This window comes from Peromyscus californicus, unplaced genomic scaffold, assembly GCF_007827085.1.
Source record: "Peromyscus californicus insignis strain IS unplaced genomic scaffold, ASM782708v3 Scaffold_23__1_contigs__length_62951481, whole genome shotgun sequence".
Lineage (NCBI taxonomy): Eukaryota > Metazoa > Chordata > Mammalia > Rodentia > Cricetidae > Peromyscus > Peromyscus californicus.
In genome coordinates this window covers 15735653-15759044 of record NW_026294534.1, presented here as the reverse complement: position 1 = coordinate 15759044, position 23392 = coordinate 15735653, and positions in this window count along the sequence as shown.

Genomic DNA, 23392 nt, shown 5'->3' with positions numbered 1-23392 from the left:
CAGCCGCCATGCATTTCCTACTCTGATAAACCAAACGCTTTGGGCAGATACCCTGTCACGACAGTGAATAACTAATACAAAGGGGAATCCTGGAGCCAGAGAGATGGCTCAGTAGTTAAAAGCACTGGCTGCTCTTTCAGAGATTCAGGTTCCCAGCACCCCCATGGCAGCTCACAGCTGTCTGTAACTCCGGTTCCAGGGGATCTGCTCCCACACCCTCACACAGACATACATGCAGGCAAAGTACTAATGAACATAGACTAAAATAAATCATTAAGAACAACAACAACAACAAAGCAAACAAACAAAACCAAAGGGAAGTCTTTATATCAAGGACTTCTCATAAGAGTCTGGTGGTAAATATTCCCTCCCAAAGTCAGATGCTATATACAGCTTGGTGTCTCCATTCAGCCTTGAGAATTGGATACTGTAAGGCAGAGGGCCAATACTAAAGCCAGAAGTGAGGGTCCCATATGTATTAATGTGGGAGCTGATAATAGGCATACGTGGGCCTTTCCTAGTAGTGTTATGTTTTGGGTTATTTTCACTCTTAAAACATTGTCCTATAACAAATTTATAATCTATTTTGGGTTTTGCATACATGGTTTTATGTGTTGAATCATCTATCTGGAGATATGCACAAATTCACTCCCCTGGCGGGAATCTGTCCGTCACCCCCCCACACCCACCCAACATCATCCTCTGTGTTTCCACATCAGGCCTGAAAGCTGTAACACTTCCTGGATTGCTGTGCTTTTCAAAGAGGTGGGGGGGGGGGGTCTTCCCTTCCCTCTTTGTGGCCCAGGATGCAGCATCATAGAACACACACAGGTAATTTCTAGGTAATGGAACTACATCCCCAAGACGCTGGAGAAAAAAGGCCTCTGAAGACTTTGAAGGAACTGCCACATCACTCTTATTTGTTATTGGAGCTTATTTTGATTCATCTATTTTGTTGCTGTTTGGAGGGCAGTGGTTTGGTGCTGAGGGTCAGACTTGGAGCTCCTATGCTAGGCCGGCATCCTACCACTGAGCGTCACTCCCGACCTGCAGGTGCATTAATTAGGTCAGGGCAACCTTTACCTCGGGTCTAGCAGAATCATTCTTTCCTCTTCTTCTCGCCTTTCTCCTCCATCGGTTCTTTGTCCCTTCTGGTCTCCTTCTGCTTTTTGTCCAGCATTTTCCCTGCCAGTGCTCCTTATGTCTTCTGGCTTTTTTTCTTTCTCTTAGAACCCAAAAGAACTTCAGGACCACCCCTGTAAGGTTGGGGATACAAAAGAGAGATGTGTGTCTCCTTTTCTCTGCTGTGTGAGGAAGAATGCGAAGGCCAAATGGGGCTCTTGAATTCAGTCATGGCCAAATCAACCGATCGACCGGTATGCAAACATCAGCCAGACTCAACTCCGGCTTGCGTCCCCAGAGGGTCTCCCCAACTTCTTGCCCTCCAGGACAGGGTATACTTTCTCCACCTGACCTTAGTGGTAGGATTCTCCAACAAGGAAGCCAATCACCTGCATGAATACAGTCCAGGAAGGAGCAGGCTTTCTTTCTTCCCTGAAAATGAGGCGAGCCTCCCTCCGGCTCCCAAAGAGTTTCCTGAGGGCTGTGTAGCTATAGGAAAGACTGTGGCGAGGCTTTGTAAACAAATACTGTAGATGTTAACTTGACTCCAAGAAATGACTACCTATTTTGAAAAGGTACACATCTACCTTCAAATGTATTAATAATCAGTAAAATTGTTTGGGGGTATTTTTAGGGAAAAAAATGTAAATGGTGCATGAAGACCCTACATGTCTCTTCATACATGCAGATGGTTCATTTTCAATGAGCCACACCTTCACTCTGTATGCTTTTCAGATTTTATTCTGTCTGACCTGGGGTATTTCCAAAACTCAGGCCTACTCCGAGCGTAGGAAAATAAAATAATATGCCATTAGAATAGAAAAACCTGCAATATTAGGGTACGATGAACAAACTGTACCCCAAATACTGAAAGCAATTCCAAGGACTAAACTTTTGAGAGGAACCAAATCAAGTCAGGATCGGGACTGTTGGAGATCAGCGTCTGTGAAGGTCCCCTGTGTGCTACTGTGGAGTGGGGATAAATGGCAGCCCGGAAGCTGACAAGACAGAGAGCCTAATCACAACATGGGGTGAGGGAGAGCAGCCCCTGGATTCTCCCACGCAGGAACCAGTATGAGGGTTCTCACTCTCCCCACCTTCTCCGCAGCCTCTGTACTGTCCTTCCCCCAGATTCTCTTCTTCATTTTATTGACAGCAGTGTTTAACCTTTCACCTCTAGTAACCTCCTCTGTTTGCTCCTTGGGGAACACAGTGACACCGTTGCTCTCTCTTCTGGTCGCTCCCCAAAGAAAGGGGCAGAGTGATCCTAGGCTGTTAGTGCTGTCTGGGGCCACAGCCAGTGGCCTGTCTGATCCCACCTAGCCGGGCACAGCTTAAAAACATTTCCCCAGAAACCCTTGCAGCTACACTGCGTTCTCTCCTCAAGAACATATTTGGATAGTCCCAGCATTCCTCTCCATGATCAAACGTCTTGCTAAGCCCAGAGAAGAAACCCCAGTGGTACCAAGTGCTGAGTAGCGGCCACAGTTAGTTCAGGAACCACAACCTGTCTGTCAAGAAGCTCTTCCAGCCAGAAGGAAACGCAAAGGGAGGAGCAGAGGAAATGGAGTCCAGCCTTGGACAAGAGAGCTGCTGTCTCCAAGTCTCCAGGATCCAGAGGGTTTGCTTTGCTGTCCAGCCTGAATGCCTTTATGCTGCCTTTCACCCTCCCTTACACTCCACCGAGCTTTCTCTATCTTTAATCATAAAATGTCCAAAACTTGGAATGTGCGCCATTTCTCTTGGGTAACTCCACAGAATAAATATTTTGTATGCAGTTTCCCAGAACCCCAGAGGTGATGGACTGAAGGCAATGCAGACCCAAACTCACCCCTTCTGAGAAGCCACAAGCAGAGCTGTTCAGACTGTGGTACAAATCTGTTTCAACAGCAGCAGTATGCAGTTTTAGAACACATGCGACTTTATGGAACGCAGACAGTTTAAGCCATTATAAAACTATCTGTACATCTACATTAGTAAGCATGGCTAAACAGATAATTATCCAATGATAGCATTTTACCTACAAACAGTTTATCCAGAAATACAGGATGATTTGCTGAAGCCAGTTCCAGTGGCCATCCTGAGAACAATGAACAAACCTATGGGGTAATGAGACAAATCTGCTTAGGATTTTAAGGAAATTCGTAAGCAAATGCACAGCTCAGACACATGCGGCACCAGATTCAGCTAGAACAAGCTATTTAAACTGTTCCTAATCCAAGCTAGCAAGTGTTGCCGAGGAAATAGGCACTTCTTAGAGTACAGGCTCTTTCAAACACCACACCCTTGTCCATAAAGGTGCAGGTGAACGACTCGCTGGGACTTGGAAGCAAAGTGCATCTATTAGATAACAGAGACCATCATGCCTTTACTGAAGGGAGAGAAGTTTCTATGAAAATGAAAGGAAAATAGAGATTAATGATTGGAACGGAGCCAGGGACAAGGCCCTGGGTTAAATTCTCGGCTCTGCAAACAAGAAAAAAAAATTGGAACAAACTATAAGCTCAGTTTCTAAGTTGAGGGATCAGACAATTGAAAGGGCTTCTCAACCATGGACTTGGAGAAGTTTTAGTAGAAGAAAAGGCAGATAGCAGCAATCTGGCTTTCCCTAATCTGTAGCCTGAATTTACAAACTCTTTCAAACATACATTTTGGGATGACTTCTCTGAAGTCTATACAATGTTTTCAAGTTTCAATTCACAGAACTTTAGGGGGAGGGGGAAATCAATTTTAATTTCTCTCCAAAATCACCCTTACTTCTACCAAAGATAATCACAGGAAACCAAATTTGGTTACAAGATAAATTCAATCCCATTAAATTTGACCTAATTCAACTATGTGCCTAAGTGCAGTCGAGCAAAAGTTGACCATACATATTCTTTTCAAAGTTTGCTTCTGCTGAAATTTTCCTCGAAGAATTTCAGACAGGGTCTCTCGCGGGGCTGTGAAGGCAAACCAAAGTCTCACTTGGTCTGGTAGGCATTTGCCCTTGCAAGAGTGTGCTTCAGAAGGAATTGTTGCATCTGCAGAACCTGTGGGTCTGGGTGAGTTCTCTTCTTGAGGTTCCCCAAATATCCCAAGTTTCCTGAGCCTGCAGGGAAATGGCACAACTCAATTATGTGTAAGGCTGAGTGCTGTCCAGTCTGAATTTGGGGGGTTGGGGGAGGGGAGTTTGTGGGTTTCAGAAAGCCAATCTTACATCTTTAAACCTGTCTGGTTGAATTGAACAATATGACAACCCATAATAGCCTTGATAATAAAACCAGTGTTCTTAATCATGCACGGATTCTTATTGAACCTATCTAAATAATTGCATTGCTATAAGATAATGGACACTCATGACTAGTCTTCAAATTCTAGAGAGGAGAAGTAGGGAAAAAAGATATTTTAACTTTGGGGCCAAAGAATGTACTCAACCGAACTACTGTAAGCTATGTTTCAAAGTAAACAGTTTCCTTCAATCTGGTAAACCAGACACTCCAAAAGCAGCGATGTTTCCAAATGAATCATGAAAACACTGCTTCTGCCAGTTCATTCAGGCTCATTTAACTAATTCTCGTGTTATGTTGTCATAGGACAGAAGTTGAAGAAACTCATTGGTGTCACTAAAGTTCCAGACATTCTTCTCTGGCCCAATGGCATGCATGCCTTAAGATAAAGATAAAAACATAAAATGTTTTTACATTAAAAAAAAGACAAATACTATAGAATTGTATTACATGAAATATATAGAATATACAAATTCATAGAGACAGAAAGATCAGATGTTATTTCAAGATGGAGAAGAAAGGAATATAGAGCAATGATTTCCTAAGCACAGAATCTCTGTTTTGTATGATGGAAAAGCCCCACAAATGGACAGCAGTATCAGGACATAATATCATGAATGTAATAAATCAATACAATTAATGTAATTAATGAACATCATAAATATAGTTAATGAATGGATAGTGAGAATGTAATCAATGAATACCACAAATGTAATTAATATCATGAGTGTAATTAATGAATATCATGAATGCAATTAAAAAAATTTAAAAAACAAAGGATTTCCTGAACCTGGCTTGTCAGAGGCCTTTCTCTAAGTCTCCTTGAAGACGGGGCTCTGGGACCAGAGCTGTGTGAAAAGGGAAAGGCTTCCACAAAGGCATCAAAAGAAAACAGCAAACTGGGCAACAAGGCAAAGCCACAGCACTTCAGGCCGCTTGGCTTGGCAATGATGTAATTCAGAAGGAAGTTTTCGTACTCCTGTGCTATGGGGCACTCTTCAGAGTCACTAAAACTATCACCCACAGCACTCAGCTTGGAAATATCTCCACAGTTCTTGAACATCCTCTCAAGAACATACCAATAACTACAGCTTGCAGAGGCTCTGCCATCATTAGCGTGGGACAGAATTTCATTGTAATTAATGTATCATGACATAGAAACCCTGAAAGGTCAGGGAAGCATCCTTTGAGGATTTCCCAAGACCCAACTAGGAAAGGTGATGAAAAGTTTAAAGGATTTCATCTAGAATTTGACTTAGGAAAGTTTGTCAAAAATGCCAACGGTTTGATGGAGCCATTCCTTTCGGGGCTGAGTGTCCCAAGGTCTCTCACTCTCTGTACACTGTCTGGCCATGAGTCTCTGTATTTTTTTTCCCATTGGCTGCAGGAGGAAACTTCTCTGATGATTGGTGACCAAGGCATGAATCTATGAGTGTAGTAGAATGTCGTTGTATTGCTCCATTCCTGCAGCAGAACAGTAGTATTTGGTTTTCACTAGGTCCCTGGCCTATTTGGTCTCAGGTTCTTGGCCACCCAAGCAGTGTCAGGATGGATTCCATCTCTCAGAGTGGGCCTTAGGTCCAATCAGAGAGTGGGTGGTTACCCCACGTCTTGTGCCGCTACTGCACCAGTGTGTCTTGCAGGCAGGACACCGTTGTAGATGGAAGGCTTTGTACCTGGGTTGTGTTTACCTTTCTCCTTGGATAGCACGTAGAGTGCCTTCAAGTACCATGAACACAGGGCTGTAGGAGTGAAGGCTTTAGGTAAGCACCAGCTCAACTTCTGTGTGTTCCATGAATTGTGTAAGTGTTGTCTGCAGCAACAGGACCTTACCATCAGTTTGTGGATAACCACCAACAGCCTTGGCAACAGCCTGGGTTGTTTGGGGATTCCTCTGGGACCCCTTCAGCCAGGAACTTGATTAGATATAACCCCTTTCCAGCACTGGGAGTTTCATTTGGTGACAAGACTTGTCCAACTGGGCTTCTGTCTCGCCCCCCCCCTTATGTGGCAATTTTATTCAGATTGCTTTCACACATGTATATACTTTAGGAAGCTTCTACTCTATTAGTTTTCCATATGACCCCTCAAACGGTTCTTAGTTTTATCTGTCGCTCCCTGTATTCCCTCCCTCATCCCCCTCCCCCCTCTCCTCCCCATTTAATCATCCCGTTCTTGCCCCTCTGCTTGTCCATCCATAACTATCCGTTCCATTTCCTCTTCCTAGGGAGAGCCACCGCTCCCCCTGAGTTCCTCACCCGATATGTAACCTCTGTGGTTACATAGATTGTAGCTTGCTTATCAATGATTTAACAGCTAACACCCACATATAAGCAAATACACCATATTTGTCTTTCTGGGACTGAGTTACTTTACCCAGCATGCTTTTTTTTTTTCTCCATCCATTTACCGGTAAATTTTATGATTGAATTTTTATAACAGGTGAGTAATAGTCTGATAAGTACATGGTGTCTTCAACAATAGGGACTTGCCTTCAAACTCTGGGAGGTGACCAACAGCAACAGCAGTAGCCTATATTCTCTGGGGAGTCTGTAGGACTCCCTTGACCAATAATTCAAAGAGGGACTTCTCATGCCTGATACTAGGGCTTATTTAAGCTCTTGAGGGAGCATTTTCAGCCCAAGTGTGATAATTCCATTTAAACTATACATGTATACACTTATATGTATATTATATGTAATTTTAGGGAAATAAAAAATTTGATTACTTATGGCTTTTTCAGTTGTCTTTAGTGTTGTTTATCCCTCCTCACTGTCTGTCTACCTGTCTCTGCCTAGCATGGGGAAGGCAGAGACAGGCAGATTTCAAAACCAATCTCATCTATATGGTGAGTTCCAGGCCAGTCAGAGTTTCATGGTGAAGCCCTACCCCAAAAAAAGAGAAAGAAAGAAAGGAAGGAAGGAAGGAAGGAAGGAAGGAAGGAAGGAAGAAAGAAAGAAAGAAAGAAAGGAAGAAAGAATGAAAGAAAATCTCTTTCAAGGACCTGAACCAAATGACCTACAGGTCCCACCTCTTTTTTTAATCTTTTTTTTGAAATTATAATTTTAATTTTTTTATTTTTGAGATTATAATTTAATTTCAACATTTCTCCCTTTCTTTCCTCCCTCTCTAAATCCTCTCATAGGTTGTGGAATATTATTTGAAGATGTGTTATATTTGTTTATGCTGTGGAACATTTGTTTAATGATGCAAAGATGTGTTGCATTCTTTTATGTTGTATTTGTTTATCTCTGTGAAGCTGTGCCTGTCTAAAACACCTGATGGTCTAATAAAGAGCTGAATGGCCAATAACAAGGCAGGAGAAAGGATATGTGGCTGGCAGACAGAGAGAATAAATAGGAGGAGAAATCTGGGGAGAAAAAGATCAAGGATTGAGAAGGGGCCAGTCACACAGCCACACAGCCAGATCTGGAGTAAGAAGTTAAAAAAAAAAGTATAAATATAGACAGGATAATTTAAGTTAAGAAAAGTTGGCAAGAAACAAGGCAAGCTAAGACCAGGCATTCACAGGAAATAATAAGCCTCCATGCATTTATTTGGTAGCTGGATGGTGGGCCCCCAAAAGCCAAAAGAGTAAAAAACAACCAACTTCACTCATATACTCCTCTCCAATCTCCTTCAAACTCATGGCCTCTTTATTCACTTTTTGTTATTGCATACATATATAATATAATATATATAATATGTATACTTATATATTCCTAAATATAACCTATTCATGATATAAAAATGTATCATGTTACTTGTATGTATGTTTTCATGGCTGGCCATTTGGCACCAGACAACCTGAGAAAGTCCCCTTCTGCCCCCAGCTATCCTCAGTTGCCTACGGTTCTTCATCTTCTTCTTCATTGTCCTCTTCTTCTTCTCCTCCTCCCCCTTCTTTCTTCTCTTCTTCTTTGTCTGCTTCTTTTTAAAAAAAAATATCATTTTCTTCCTTTTATTGAAAATCATTTTCCCTCTCATATATTATATCCTGATTCCAGTGTCCATCCGTGTGTCGTCGTATCCCCCCATCCCCCCCCCACTCCTGCTCACTTCTGCCCACATCTGGATCCACCCTCTTTCTGTCTCTCATTAGATAACAAATAGGCTACTATGGGATAATAAGAAAATAAAATATAATATAATAAAACAAAAAATAACACATTGGAATTGGACAAAACAAAGGAATGGAAAGAAAAGAGCCCAAAGTACAAGAAATAGAGACTCACTCATTTGTACATTCAGGAACCCCACAAAAATGCTGAACTGGAAGCCATAATATATGTATATATATATATATATATATATATATATATATATATATATATATATATATATATATATATATACATACACAAAATGCTGAACTGGAAGCCATTATACACACACACACACACACACACACACACACACACACAAAGGACCTGTAGGGTAAAAAGAGAGAAGAAGTGTGTGTGTGTGTGTGTGTGTGTGTGTGTGTGTGTGTGTGTATTTGTGTGTGTGTGTAAATAAAATAAAATTTAAAATAATAAGATAAAGTAAAATTTAAAAAAAAAATGAAGAGCCCTGGCATGACATCATGAGACAAGGAACCCCCAAGGATGCCGTTAATTTTCTGTTAGCTATCTACTGTTGGGCATGCAACCTACCCTTAAGAATAGTTTGTTTCCTGATGAGACTCATTGGAGAAATGTAACTGAAGTTTTCTCCAGTCCTGTGCAACCCCACAGACCCCAGAACCACTTATAAAATAATCACTCAGAAGCTTATATTAATTAAACTGCTCGGCCATTAGCTCAGGCCTACCACTGACTAGCTCTTACACTTAAACTCAGCCCATTTTTGTTAATATATGTCGCCACGTGTTCCATGGCTTTACCTGTTGCCTTTACATGTTGCTTCCTGGATGGCAGGCTGGCATCTGTCTCCTTGCCTCAGCTTTCCACTTCCCAGAATTCTCCTCCCTCTTTGTCCTGCCTATACTTCCTGCCTGGCTACTGGCCAATCAGTGTTTTATCTACCAATCAATCATCCACAGCACTAAAAGCAGAAAGGAGAATGCTGGGTAGAAGAGGGCTGAGGAGGAGACGCTGCCAGACGCTGCAATGAGTAGCAAGATGTAAGTTACCAGTAAGCCACGAGCCACATGACAAGGTATAGATTAATAGAAATGGGTTAATTTAAGCTATAAGAACAGATAGCAAGAAGCCTGCCATGGCCATACAGTTTATAAGTAATATAAGTCTCTGTGTGTTTACTTGGGGGACGCTAGTGGGAGAGATTTGTCCCAACTGCTGGCAGGACAGGACACAGGAAAACTTCAGCGACAGAGAAAACTCAATTTTTATTTGTACATTGTTAACAATTGGAGATTGCTTCTGGTTAGTGATAGGGCTGTGAGTTCACATCTCCTTTCAGCTCTAGGACCCCATCTGGTGCAGATCCGTGCAGGCCCTGTGCATGCCTCCTCAGTCTCTGTGAGTGCGTGTGTGCACAGATCACAATGATTTAGAGGACTTTGTTTTCTTAGTGTCCTCTATCTCCTCTGGCTCCTACACTCTTTCTGCCTCCTCTTCTGAGCCCTGAAGGGGAGGGATTTGATGAGACAGCCCATTTAGTAGGCTTCATTTCTTAAAGGTTCTACCATCTCCCAAGAGTCCCACAGGCTGAAGATCAAGTTTTTAACATGTGGACCTTTTGGGAATACTATGGTTGGACATAAACAATCCTGCTCATGCTCATGCTAAAGACAAATGGGGGTGGCCAAACACCACCCTAGGGAAAAGGAGAGAGGAGGAGGAATTCCACTGGATAGTGAGAACAGGGGGTTCTGCCTCACTCTTTTGCTAAGACTGGACTGCACAAGACCAGGAGGTTCCCATAATGGGGCCAAAGGAAAGTTCTAGAGGCTAAACTGAAGTCTGACCAAGTAAAGAACCTTTGTCAGCATTACTCAAGCTATGTGAACTTTGGAACCTGTTTATAGCTAATTATGTGTTTATTATTACTGATGTTCGAATTCAACAAAAATTAATATGTGATCATATAAAGTAATGCCAGCTTTTAGAGAGGCTGTTACCAAATGGAGAACAGAGGGACAAGAACAGCAGGGACATGGAGAACAGAGGGACAGGGGCAACAGGGACATGGAGAACAGAGGGACAGGACAGCAGGGACCAAGTCAAGAGTCACAGCCTTGCATTCTCATTGCTGACGGCTTCCAGTTGGTTTGCCATTTTGTTATTATTGTTGTTTTAAGACAATGTCCCACTGCTTAACCCAGCCTGGCCTGGAGCTTACAATCCTCCTGCCTCAGCCTCCTAACATACTGGAATTCAGGTATGTGCCACCACACCTGGCTAAGTTACTGAATTTTTTTAAAGTTATTAAGCAAGTTATTAGTGCTAACAAGTCACTAACGTATCCATAAAAACCACAGCTCATTTCTCAACAGAAATAAGAGCGTTTATGTTGATCCAAGTCTGAGTGACCACGGCTCAAGAACATGGATTCAAACAACGTGCGTTCAATAGAGAAATGGTTATGTGAACTTCAAACAAAAGAAAAGCCATAAATCAAGGCATTTTCCCAACACATTGGTGGGAGCATCAGAGTTACAGTGGGCAGGGGAATCTCTGCTGTAGGTATCAGCTGCTATCCGATTTCTTTCTTAGCTTTGGGTTGGTGGGCAATAACCGTCTGCTGGCTTAATACATTGCCAAGGTTTGACCTGATCATTGAAAGTGTTAGGTTAACCAGAGGTGGTCCGTGAGTGTCCATTAAGAGAATTAACAATAGTCCAAGATAATTTGGCTCTGAATCTGCAATATTCCACATCTCCATAATTATAAGGTTCTAATCAGTATCTCATTCCATAGAATCTTTAACACAGGAATGGCTTTTCTTCCCTGGAATCTTTAGCTCACAACTAATAATTCATAACACAAAAATTAAAAAATAACAATATGAAATAATTATACCATAGTGAGTCTGTGAGGTTTGTTTGGTTGGGTGGGTGGTTTTTGTTGTTATGTATTGGGGTTTGTTTGGGTTGTTGTTGTTGTTATTTGTGTAAATACAGGCCTGCTAAGACAGATTGATCCATATGGAACAGTGCTTCCTGGATTTTCAATGCAGATCCCAAGTTCAGATTGGAAAGAATCAAACACATGAAAGATAGTTAAAGTTCAGTGCAAAGAAGTAATTGTAAATGTGGATACAGTTAAACACATTTGGGGCAAGTGTATGCATTGTAGACATTACTGAACCAAGTACTTGAAACCACTTTTTGTACCGACTATCTCTTGGAACCCAGCATAACTAAACGCAGGATGAACTCCTGGCATCTCTGCCATCGTTTTGTGCTGTACTTCGGATGAAGGGACAGAGATGTGGTGATATATTGTGTACCCTAATAAAATTTACCTGAAGATCTGAGAACGGAACAAGCCACTAGATTAAACATAGAGACCAGGCTGTGGTGGCACACACCTTTAATTCTAGCACTCGGGAGGCAGAGATCCGTCTGGTCTGGATCCCTGTTGAGTTCAAAGCCACCCTGGACTGCATGAGATTGATTCAGTCTAGGAGAGAAACAGTAATCCCAGCATTAGGAAGGCTGAGACAGAAAGTGGTGGCTGGGTGGAGAGAGGCATGTAAGGTGTGAAGAGACAGGAACTGAAGCCTTTTCAGGCTGAGGAGTCCTAGAGGTAAAAAGGTGGATGTTAATAAGTTAAAAATTAATGAAAGACATATTTGAACAGAAAAAGAGAAATTACGTAGACAATGTTTTTAAACCAGCTTTTCAGATTTGACCATTAAGAAAAAAAATCTTCATGCCCGGAATAATGAATTAAAACCTACTTCAATAGCTCTGTTGGAGAGCACAAGGCCCGGGATTTGAGCCCCTGCAGTGTAACAAAATAAACAAACAGCTACCATAAAGACTTCAGACCAAACAGAAAGACAAAAACAACCAAACTACTAAACTCAATCTATGTCCAATGTTTCCTCCATGTTCTGGCAGGCCTGAGCCCACTAGTGGAAAAGGCTTCCAGTCTGAGGAAACAGCTGAGGAATTGGCAAGGTGAGGTAGCTGTGGCTGGTTCTGTCTCTCTGGTCTTTCAGCATTTACCCCAAAATCTGGTACTAGGTTTTTAATTAAAAAAAAAACATTATAGCAATTCGTGCTACACAGAGACGTTTTTATCCTTAACTTTTTCTTGTCCTGTTACCTTGAATTTCAAGAAGAGCATCATCCCATCCCACCCCACCCCCACCCGACCCACCATCCCACCCCACCCCCACCCCTGACCCACCCATACCACCCCCCCCACCCCTTACCCACCCATCCCACCTCACCCCACCTCGACCCTTGACCCACCCATCCCACCTCACCCCCACCCCCATCCATTACCCATCATCCCACCTCACCCCTCCCCCTGACCCACCAATCCCACCCTCACACCCTGAACCCTGTCAAGAAAAGGATAATTAGCCTGATTGAGGCACCCTCAGTGACAGATCGACAGATTGACAGGTGACAATCTGGACATCACCTTTCAGGACCACACTTTGTCTTCTATTTAAAGCTAAGCCTCATGTCAGGACCCTAAAGATGGACAGGATCAGTGGGTCCCTCGGTCACTGCCTTCGATTTTCGGTGTGGCCTCTCTACTTTTCTCTTTAATTGGAGTGGTGGGTATGTGTGGCCAAGCCTGGGCTGTTGGGGCTGCCACAGCCTGGGCTTTGCCTTTAAGGCACCACACACATAGAACAAACAGGAATCAGAGACAACCTTGCCCAACTTTTGCGCTAGTGGGCTCAGACCTGCCAGAACGTGGAGGAAACATTGGACATAGATTGAGTTTAGTAGTTTGGTTGTTTTTGTCTTTCTGTTTGGTCTGAGGTTTTTCTGGTAGCTGTTTGTTTATTTTGTTACACTGCAGGGGCTCAAATCCCGGGCCTTGTGCTTGCCTGGCAAGTACTCTCCAACAGAGCTATTGAAGTAGATTTTAATTAATTATTCCGGTCATGAAGACTTTTTTCTTAATGGTCAAATCTGAAAAGCTGGTTTAAAAATATTGTCTACGTAATTTCTCTTTTTGTTCAAATATGTCTTTTATTAATTTTTAACTTATTAACAACAAACAGGGCAGGCAACCTTTTGGCAAATCTTTTCTGAAATTTCATTTTTTGAAATTAAAATATAACTATATCATTGTCCCCTTTTCGTTCATTCATACACACATACATAAACACACACACACACATACATATATATACATATATATGTATATATACATTTTATGTATTTATATATTATTCCTAAATATGTAAATATACTTGCTCTTAACCTCAGAAAACCTTTAAAGACAGAAGCAAGCACACATCATGCCCGTCACACGTGGCGATCCGATCTCCCGGTAGTCTTAGATGGAGAGGAAGGGAAGATCCCGTCGCGGTGGCCGCTAGGGACTTCATCAAAAGGGAAATCTGAGCATTTCCCATCAACAGCCTCAGCGGTGGTGCGGGAGGCCTGCTTGCAGGGAAAGCTGAGCTCTGGATTCCGAGGAAACTAACAGGTATTTCAGAGCACCCCTGGCAATGAGGGCTGAGAGGCTGATTGGGGCGGTTCTGAAGAACAATGCTGCCTTTGCGGAGCCCTAGTTGGGGCCCTGGGCTGTGAAAGACCCCTGATAGACATGCAAATAGGAAGGGGCCTGAATAGCCTGCCACCCCGGCCTGCGAGATAGCACAGCACATGCCCCAGCCAAAAATAACGGTTGCTGTAAGGATCTTTAGGTCAGGCTGAAATGTGCCATTGAACACTTCTCTTTAAAGTGCCTTTGCATTCTGAAAGGCAATCACACACTCACTACTTTGCCTTAGTTAATTGGGCCGAGGCCTCATCGGTTAATCAGAGAGGGCCTGGAAACTCTTATTGGTTACTACTTTTTTGTAATAGTCTTTACCGATAAAAATGGGTTTTTAACATTGTTTTTAGTTTTAGAAAAGAAATTGCTATAACTCAAATGTCTGAATTCACAGTCTAGGGAAAAAATAGGAAGGATTTTTTATGACTTTTCTAATTCACCTGGGTAGAGTTGAACTGTCAAGATTAGCGGTTGAAGATTATAAGAAACTCAGTGTCAGGAGCCCTCCCTAACAGACCTGCACTCCCTCGGGGGCTGTCTTGGGGAACACACAGGATGGCCAGGGTCCCATGTTCCTTCAATAGGCTGAGCCCTGAGAAACAGCAACAAAAGCCTGCTGAAGGCCCTGGCCACAGTCTAGTGGAGCTGCTACTTAGACAGAGAGGTAGCAGGATGTCCCACACCTTCCCTCCTCTCTAGGTAGGCTTCTCTGTGTGTGCTGTGACTGTCCATTCAGAACTTCAGCACAAGGAAAAACTGTAATAGCATGGTTTCTTATCACTAGCTAAAGGTATGTCTCCTTCATGGCTTGAGTGCTTTGTTGAATACATTGTACTTGTCTGAGAATAGTATCAGCTCCTGTCTCAAAGAAGGATGACAAAGGAACTGTCAATACAAAGAAAGGCAAGCAGAAGTGAGTCAGCGGAGGTAGCTTAGTATAGGGATAGCTCCAGCAGCTTGGGGCAACCTGGGGCAACTCTTCTTTCCCAGTAAGGAAACACCCAGCTCCCTCCTGTTAGTAATTTCTGGTCAGGTTCTTCTTTGTTGAAGGAGACCTAAACCAGGCCAGCTTAAGCCAGTATTTAAGGCTAGTGCACTGACAGCAAGTCTATCCTTGAAATAACTGCCAGTGGAAATTTTTATCTTGTGGGTACGTGCGATAGGACACACCTCTGATTGAAATGATGCGATGCCTACATAGTCGCAGATCTCCCAAAGTTATACACCAACTCAAAGTCAGTCAGAATGAGGATCCACCCAGTTCCTACCTCTAGGAATAACCTCCACCCCTCCACCCCCACCCTGGACCCTTCCTGAAACTCAAAACTAAGAAGTCTAGAAACAAAGTGCAGGATGGGGGACTATCCTGTCCAGTCCTCTGCTTGCAACACGCCCTTCCTTTTCTTCATCTTTGACGTCTTTCTTTTTTCTTTTCTTTTTTTTGAGACAAGATTTCTCTGTGTAGCCTTGGCTATCCTGGAACTTGCTCTGTAGACCAGGCTGGCCTCAAACTCAGAGATCCACCCGCCTCTGCCTCCCAAGTGTTACGATTATAGGCATGCTCCACCACCATTGACTTCTAAATAGAGTCTTCCTTATCAACCATCCCTACTATCTTGATTCTTTGATAAAGTTACCAAGAACCCGGAACCCCAACTGATAGCAAACAGGTCTCTGTGAAGTAAACTTAAGTGTTTGATATTTTTTCCAATAGATTTACACATAGAAAAAAGTAATTCTTCCTAAAAGGAATAAATTAGGAATTTAGATGTTTAGTAAATAGTTTGACTAAAAGGCATTTATTTCACATATAAATCATGGTTTATAGTTTTGATTACTTCTGGCAACCTGACAAAGTCTTAGGTACTTTTCTGTTGCTGGGATAAGAGACCATGACCAAGGCAACATACAGAAGAAACCATTTACTGGGGCTTTACTGGGCTTACAGTCTCAGAGGGTTAGAGTACGTGACCATCACGGCAGGGAACATGGCCAAAGGCAGGCAAGGATGGTGCTGGAGCAGTAGCTGAGAGCACACATCTTGAGAAAATAGCCACAAAGGGATTGTGTGAGCTTGTTTTTGAAACCTTCTGTATTGAGCTTCCTCCTCTTCCCCAAATGAAGCCACCATTACATTTACCCCTCCATATTTTTGAGTGCAGGATTTTTTGCAGCTGTTGGGCATGCAAATAACATTTGTCTGGCACCACCCACGAGGCACAGACTGAAAAAGAACTTACCCCTAAAAGTAAAATGGATTCTCTACCTTTTAAATGCCTATAAATTTATCAGAGTAAATTGAGACAATCTTAGTCAGTGTTCCATTGCTGTGAAGGGACACCATGACCAAGGAAACTCTTATAAAGGAGTGTAATTTAGTTGAGGGCTTGCTTACTTTTCCAGAGACTCAGTAGCTGAGGGTTCTGCATCCTGATCCATAGGCAGCAGGAAAGGAAGAGAGCCTGGGCCTGGCTTGGGTTTCTGAAACCTCAAAGCCCACCCCCAGTGACATACTTCATCCAACAAGGCCACACCCCCTAGTCCTTCCCAAACAGTTCCACTAACTGGGAATCAAGTAGTCAAACATATAAGCTTAAGAGGCCATGTCTTTCTTTTTTTTTTTTTTTTTTTTTTTGGTTTTTTGAGACAGGGTTTCTCTGTGTAGCTTTGCGCCTTTTCCTGGATCTCACTCTGTAGACCAGGCTGGCCTCGAACTCACAAAGATCCGCCTGGCTCTGCCTCCCGAGTGCTGGGATTAAAGGCGTGCGCCACCGCCGCCCGGCGGCCATGTCTTTCAAACAACAACATCTTCCCTAGACTTTGCTTTATGAAATAAAGACCTAATAAAAAAGAGGAGGAAACTTTTCATGTCAGCTCATATTGAATTCTTCTTGGCTCATTAATTCCCAGGAAGTAAGTTATTCTAACTTAACCGGTTGTTTTTTAAACTTATGCCTTATTTTGTTTCATTTGTAGTGCTGGGGATGGACTCTAGGACCTAGCTGTGCTAAGGAAAATCTCCACCACAGAACTGAATCTCCACCCTTTTATTTACTTATTTTTGTTTAATACTTGGGAGAAGGTTAGTCAGGGAAAGTGTGCTCAGGCTTCTGTCAGTATCTGAAAGAAAAAGTGTTAGGAAAGAAGGGGAAGAAAAAGTTATCCTCATCTAGGTTAGGACTCAGAAAAGTGAGTAGGCCATGTGATAGAAGCTCTATAAGCAAGTGACCTGAGGGAGGCTACTAGGAAAGAATAGTGCATTCATTATCTCATTAAGGAGATAACTAACCTTCTCCTCCTTCTCCTCCTCCTTCTCCTCCTCCTTCTCCTCTTATTCCCCCTCCTCCTCCTCCTCCTCCCTCCTTAGTCCATCTTTAGGTGACTCCTATAAGGAAGGGGCACTCCTCGATAGGTAATTGACAGATCTAGCAATATTAACTATTAAAACGATGAGACAGTATTATGTAATATTTGGGGTAGCTTGCATGTCAAGTCACCACCCCAGGAGATCAGATTCTTTTGTTGTTTATTTGTTGTTTTTGTTTTTTTAAGAGGAAGAAGTAGTTTTGCCTTAGTGGGTCTTAACAAAGCCCAGGCTCTTCCACATTTTTTATATGGTAATTTAAATACTAAGGGGGTGCTTCCTTTCTAGGTTGCCAGGGCAACAGGAAGAGGCTTTGAGGTCAATACCCACTGGTACTCTCCAGTCTTGTTGTCAAAGTGCATGGTGTCTTCAGCAATATGGAGGAAACTTCAACCTCTGGGAGGTAGCGAAGGGGAACAGCCATAGCTGTTTGGGGAGTCTCTTGGACCTCCTGAATCAACAACTCAAAATGGAGCTTCTCAGCCCTGGTATTGGAGTTTTTGTTAGATAGTCTCTGGCTCTTGGGGAGAAGCACTATCAGCCCAAGTGTAATAACTTCATTAAACTATATATATGTATATGTGTACACATACACTTACATGTATCATATGTAATTTCAAGTAAATAAAAAAAGATGATTCCTCATAGCTTTATCAAACATCCTTAGTGGTGTTTTTCCTCCTCCCTCCCCCTCCCCGACTGAAGCCACTATGACATTCCCCCTTCATATCATTTGTCCCTTCCTGGTTCCCTCTAGCACTCCCCCATCCCACCCACCATGGTTCATTTTTACTTTCCTAGTTTATGCAGTTATTCCAGGTCTCCCATCTGAAGATTTGGAGCTAAACCACAGATAAGAGAAAACATTCAGCATCTATTACAGCGAGATTACCTAGCTCAATGTATTTTCTAGTTCTATCTATTTGGCTGCAAATTTCATGCCTTCATTTTTCTTTGTAGCTGAACAGCATTCATGGTGCACACGCACCACATCTTCATTATCCATTCACTGGTTGTAGGACATGTAGATTGTTTCTACTTCCTAACTATTGTGGTCAGAGCAGCAATGAACAAGGCTGAGCAAGTGTCTGTAAAGTAGGATGCAGAGCTCTCTGGGCCTGTGCCAAGGACTGGTATAGCTGGGTCCTATGGTGGATTTATTTTTGGCCTTCTGAGAACTGTCCACACTGATTTCTACAGTGACTGTACCAGTGGTTGCAATCCCACCAACAGTGAATGAGGGTTTCCATTCCCTGCATCCCCTCCAGTACTTGTTCCATTGGTGTTTGCCATGCTGACTGGGGCAATATGAAAACTCAAAGTGGTCTTCATTTGCGTTTCCCTAAACTCTATTCATGTCCCAGGCCTATTTCTCAAATAAGCCATTTGTTTGTTTTTTGTTTCTTTTTGACTCTGGTTTTGGGGCTTTTTATGTGTATTCTGGATGTTAATCTTCTGTCATATGTATAGCTTACTACAATTCTCTCGTTCTGTGGGTTTTCTTCACCTGCTTTATTGTTTCTTCAGCTGTGCAGAAGCTTTTCAGTTTCATGAATCATGTTTGTCAATTGTTTGCCTTAACTCCTGATCAAACAGAGTCCTATTCTAAAAGTCCTTTCTTAACCTATATTATGTAGGATAGTGCCTGTGGTGGTCTGAATAAGAATGAACCCCATAGGCTCACATATTTGAATGTCTAGTCATTAGAGAGTGGCACTACTTGGGAGGGATTAGGAGGTGTGGCCTTGTTAGAGTAGGTGTGGCCTTGTTAGAGGAAGTTTGTCACTGGGGGTGGGCTTTGAGGTTTCACAAGCCCAAACCAGGCCCAGTCTCTCTCTCTCTCTCTCTCTCTCTCTCTCTCTCTCTCTCTCTCTCTCTCTCTCTCTCCCCCCTGATGCCTGTGGATCCAGATGTAAACCTCTCAATTACTTCTCCAGCACCATGTCTGCCTGCATGCTACCATGCTCCCCACCATGATAATGGACTAAATCTCTGAAACTGTAAGCCAGCCCCAGTTAAATGCTTCCTTTTATAAGAGTTTCTGTGGTCATGGTGTCTCTTCATAGCAATAGAACAGAGACTACGACACTGCCTATGTTTTCTTCTAGGAATTTCAGTGTTTCAGGTTTCAGGTTTAGGTCTCTGATCCATTTAGAGTTTTGGAGTTAGTTTTTGTGCAAGGTGATAAATATGGCTCTAATTTCATTCTTCTGCTTATGGACATCCAATTTTCTTTTTCAAATATTAAGTGTCTGTAATTGTATGTACTCATGTTTGGGTTTTTTTATTTTGTTCCATTAGTTGACGTGTCTGTTTTTGTCAGTATCACTGTTTTTTTTAACTATACTTTTCTATATAATAATATATCTTGAAATGTGGAATGATAATCCCTCTTGCATTGTTATTTTTGTTCAGAATTGCTTTGGCTATCCAGGGTCTTTTGTGGTTCCAAATGAATTTTCCCCCCTATTTCTGTGAAGAATGAGATGAGAGTTTTGATTAGGGTTGCATTGAATCTGTAAATAGCATCTGGTAGAATGGTCATTTTCATAATGTCAATTCTGTTAATCCATGCACATTGTATATTTTTCCATACTTCCTGAATCTATTTCAGAGATTTCAAGTTTTCACTGTAGAGGTCTTTCACATCCTTGGTTAGGTTTATTCCTAGATATTTTACTTGTTTTGATATTATTTGTGAATGGGAGTATGTCTCTTATCTTTCCCATTATGCTTGTTGTTGGTGTATAGAAAAGCTATGGCTTTTTCTAAGTTGATTCTATGTCCTGGCACTTTAATAAAATTGTTGATAGTATCTAGAAGTTTTCTGGATACATTTTTGGGATCTCTTATGTATAATATCATGCCAAATAAGGATAGTTTGACTTTTTTTCTTATTTGTATCCCTATAATTTCTGTCTCTTGTCTTATTGCTAGTGCTTTAAAAGCTGTATTGAGAGGAGCAAGGATAGTGGATAGATAAAGTTAAACTTGGGGAAACCTACGAGTTTATTTTGCTTTAGGAGCATGGATTATACCAAAGCAGCTGTACCACCAGAAAAATCTCACCTCACTGTAGATGATGACTTCTCCATAGCTTCATAGATGGAGTTTCTACATCCATTAACTATCTATCTTCTATGTACTCTGGCATCTCCCAGTGAGAAATTAGAGAAGAATCACATCTAAATGATGGGGAGGTGCAGGATCCTCAGGTGAGGACCCAGTGACCCTTTGTAACCATCTCCTTCTGTGAGGGAACATTAGCTGTCAACAGGCCTGATCTCATGGGTCTCTTGCAAACAGTCACAGCTGTTCTGATGAAGATGACAAATATTATGCTTGGAAGATATCATCCTATAACACTCATCTGAAAGCATTTTCTTTTTCTTTAGCACTAAAAGCACAGAGAGGAAAAATTGCCCAAAATATATTGTAAAAGAGAAATTATAATTATGATGTAATAAAACACATTAGAATCATCTCTAAATTTTAAAATGTCTTTACATGCATTTAAGTAGGTTTAATAAGTTTTCCCTTTGTTTCAGATTCTTACAGTTGTATTTTATCAAGACTTGATGAAGATGAGGATCTTCAAAAACCTGTTTTTTTCAGAGGAGTTATTAGCAATCCACAGAGCATCCCCAAAATGTATACATTTATACATACACATACACTCACATTTTAAATATGCATGCAAAAAAAACTCCAGTAATTTTATAAAGTGGCCACATATTTTGTTAGTCATGTTTTAGGAATTTCTGGGATGGGATGAGTTTTGTCCCACATAAAAACAATTACATGATCTTTTATTTTATTGCCTTGCATTCTGTTTAGTATGCAGAAACACATTTATGGATGTTCATCATTTAAGAAAGCATAAAACCTCGTTATCTTCAGTTAGATTTTTCTTTTCAGTATTTCCAATATTTGAAAGTTGGGTTAACATAATTATTATTAACCAGAAAGCCAGCTGGACAATGAAATGGATATTTTTTTTTAAAACACTGTCTCCTTCCTCGAGTTAGCCATTGGAGGAGTAGAAGAGAAACAGCCAAATGCTAACAAATTAACAGCCCAAACATTCTAAAAAGAAAGAAAAATAAACAGAATGTCCTAGAACCAAAAGGGATATCCAAACAAATAGAATTTTAATGACCAGTTCAAATTAAACCCATGGATCAGGGACCAAACTAAGAGAGGGTCTGACCCTCAGAAAGTACTCATAGACATCCGCCCAAGGATGCAATGCTAGCTTCATTGGTCTAAAGTGGTCCATAATGGTACCTGGCACCAATATTAGTGATTCCCCCAGTGAAATTAGACTGTCCTGAGGTCCCATATTTGGAAGTCAAAAACATCCACAATGATCAGCGTTGGAGTGTCCTTTCTTTTTGAGCTTCAGAGGGTCCTGGTACAGACCATGAATGCCCATACACAAGGGATTTCAGTTCGTTTTATTTGTCGTTTGCAGAAAAAGTTTAACTGGAGAATGGTGTTATAGTTGAGATGCCATCTAGGGGTCATCTCTCTCAGTCTCCCAGTTTGTATTGGAGCCAGGTAGTGTTACAGTAAAATATGATATGCCAAGGTTGTACAAGACAAACTTCTATCAATAGCTAAGGATACACCCAAGGGGAGTCCAATAGAACAGAAAGGGAGTTTCCAATGATGACCTCCAATGAAGCAAATGGAGAACTACTAACCTGATTTCCTCAAAAGGCATCACCATGGCAGAATATGTTTGCAGAGTTCCCAGAGTTCCCCCTTCAAAATATCTCCTTAGAATGAGTTCCTCCAAAATCTGCTATATTTTTAATTTTTTTCTTATTTTTTAACTGAAAATAACTTTGCTTTACACAATATTGTCTGATTACAGTTTTCACTCCCCTATGCCTCCCACTTTCTTCTTACCTCCCACCTATCCTGATCCACATCTTTTCATCATGGTCTCCTTAGAAAAACAAAGATAATCTAAATAATATTAGATTAAAATATAATACAATAAGATGAAATAAAAATAAACAAGTCAGAATAGGACAAAATTGCCAAACAAGACAAAAGAACCAAGGAAAAAGCATGAGAAACTCATATAGACACAGAAACACACACATTCACACACATAAGAATCCCATAAAAACACAAAACAGGAAGCCATGATATATATGCAAATGACCTTGGGGAATAAAATAGTGCAAGAATAAAAAAATGCCTGACTTAACATTATGAGACAAAGAACCTCCAAAATGCCGTTGAGTTCATTTTCTGTTGGTCATCTACTGCTGGGCATGGAGTCTACCCTTAAGGATAGTTTATTTCCCCAGTGAGATGCCCTTGGGGAAAACTAAATTTTCATTTGCAAGTGGTTATCAGTTGGAGAGAGCTTCTGGGTTAGGGATGATGGCATCCTTTTCTCTCTCAGCCCTAGGACCCCAACTGATGCAGACCCGTGCAGACCCTGTGCATGCTGTCACAGTCTCTGCGGGGTCATATGTGCTTTGTTCCTGTTGTGTCTAGAAGGTCTTGAATCCTTGGTGTCCTCCATCCCCTCCAGTTCTTACACGCCTTTTGCCTCCTCTTCTGAAGTGTTCCCTGATCCCTAAGGAGAGGAATTCAGTGGAGCCATTTCTTTTGGGACTGAATGTCCCAAGGTCTCTTACTCTCTGTATACTGTCTGGCCATGAGTCTGTATTTTTTTCCCCATCTGCTGCAGGAGGAAGCTTCTCTGATGATTGCTGACCAAGGCATAAATCTATGAGTGTAGCAGGATGTCATTAGAAGTTGTTTTATTGCTCCATTCCTGCAGCAGAACAGTAGTATTTGATTTTTAGTAGGTCCCTGGCCTATTTGGTCTCAGGTTCTTGGCCACCCAAGCAGTGTCAGGATGGATTCCATCTCTTAGAGTGGGTCTTAGGTCCAATCAGAGAGTGGGTGGTTACCCCACAAGTCTTGTGCCGCTACTGCACCAGTGTGTC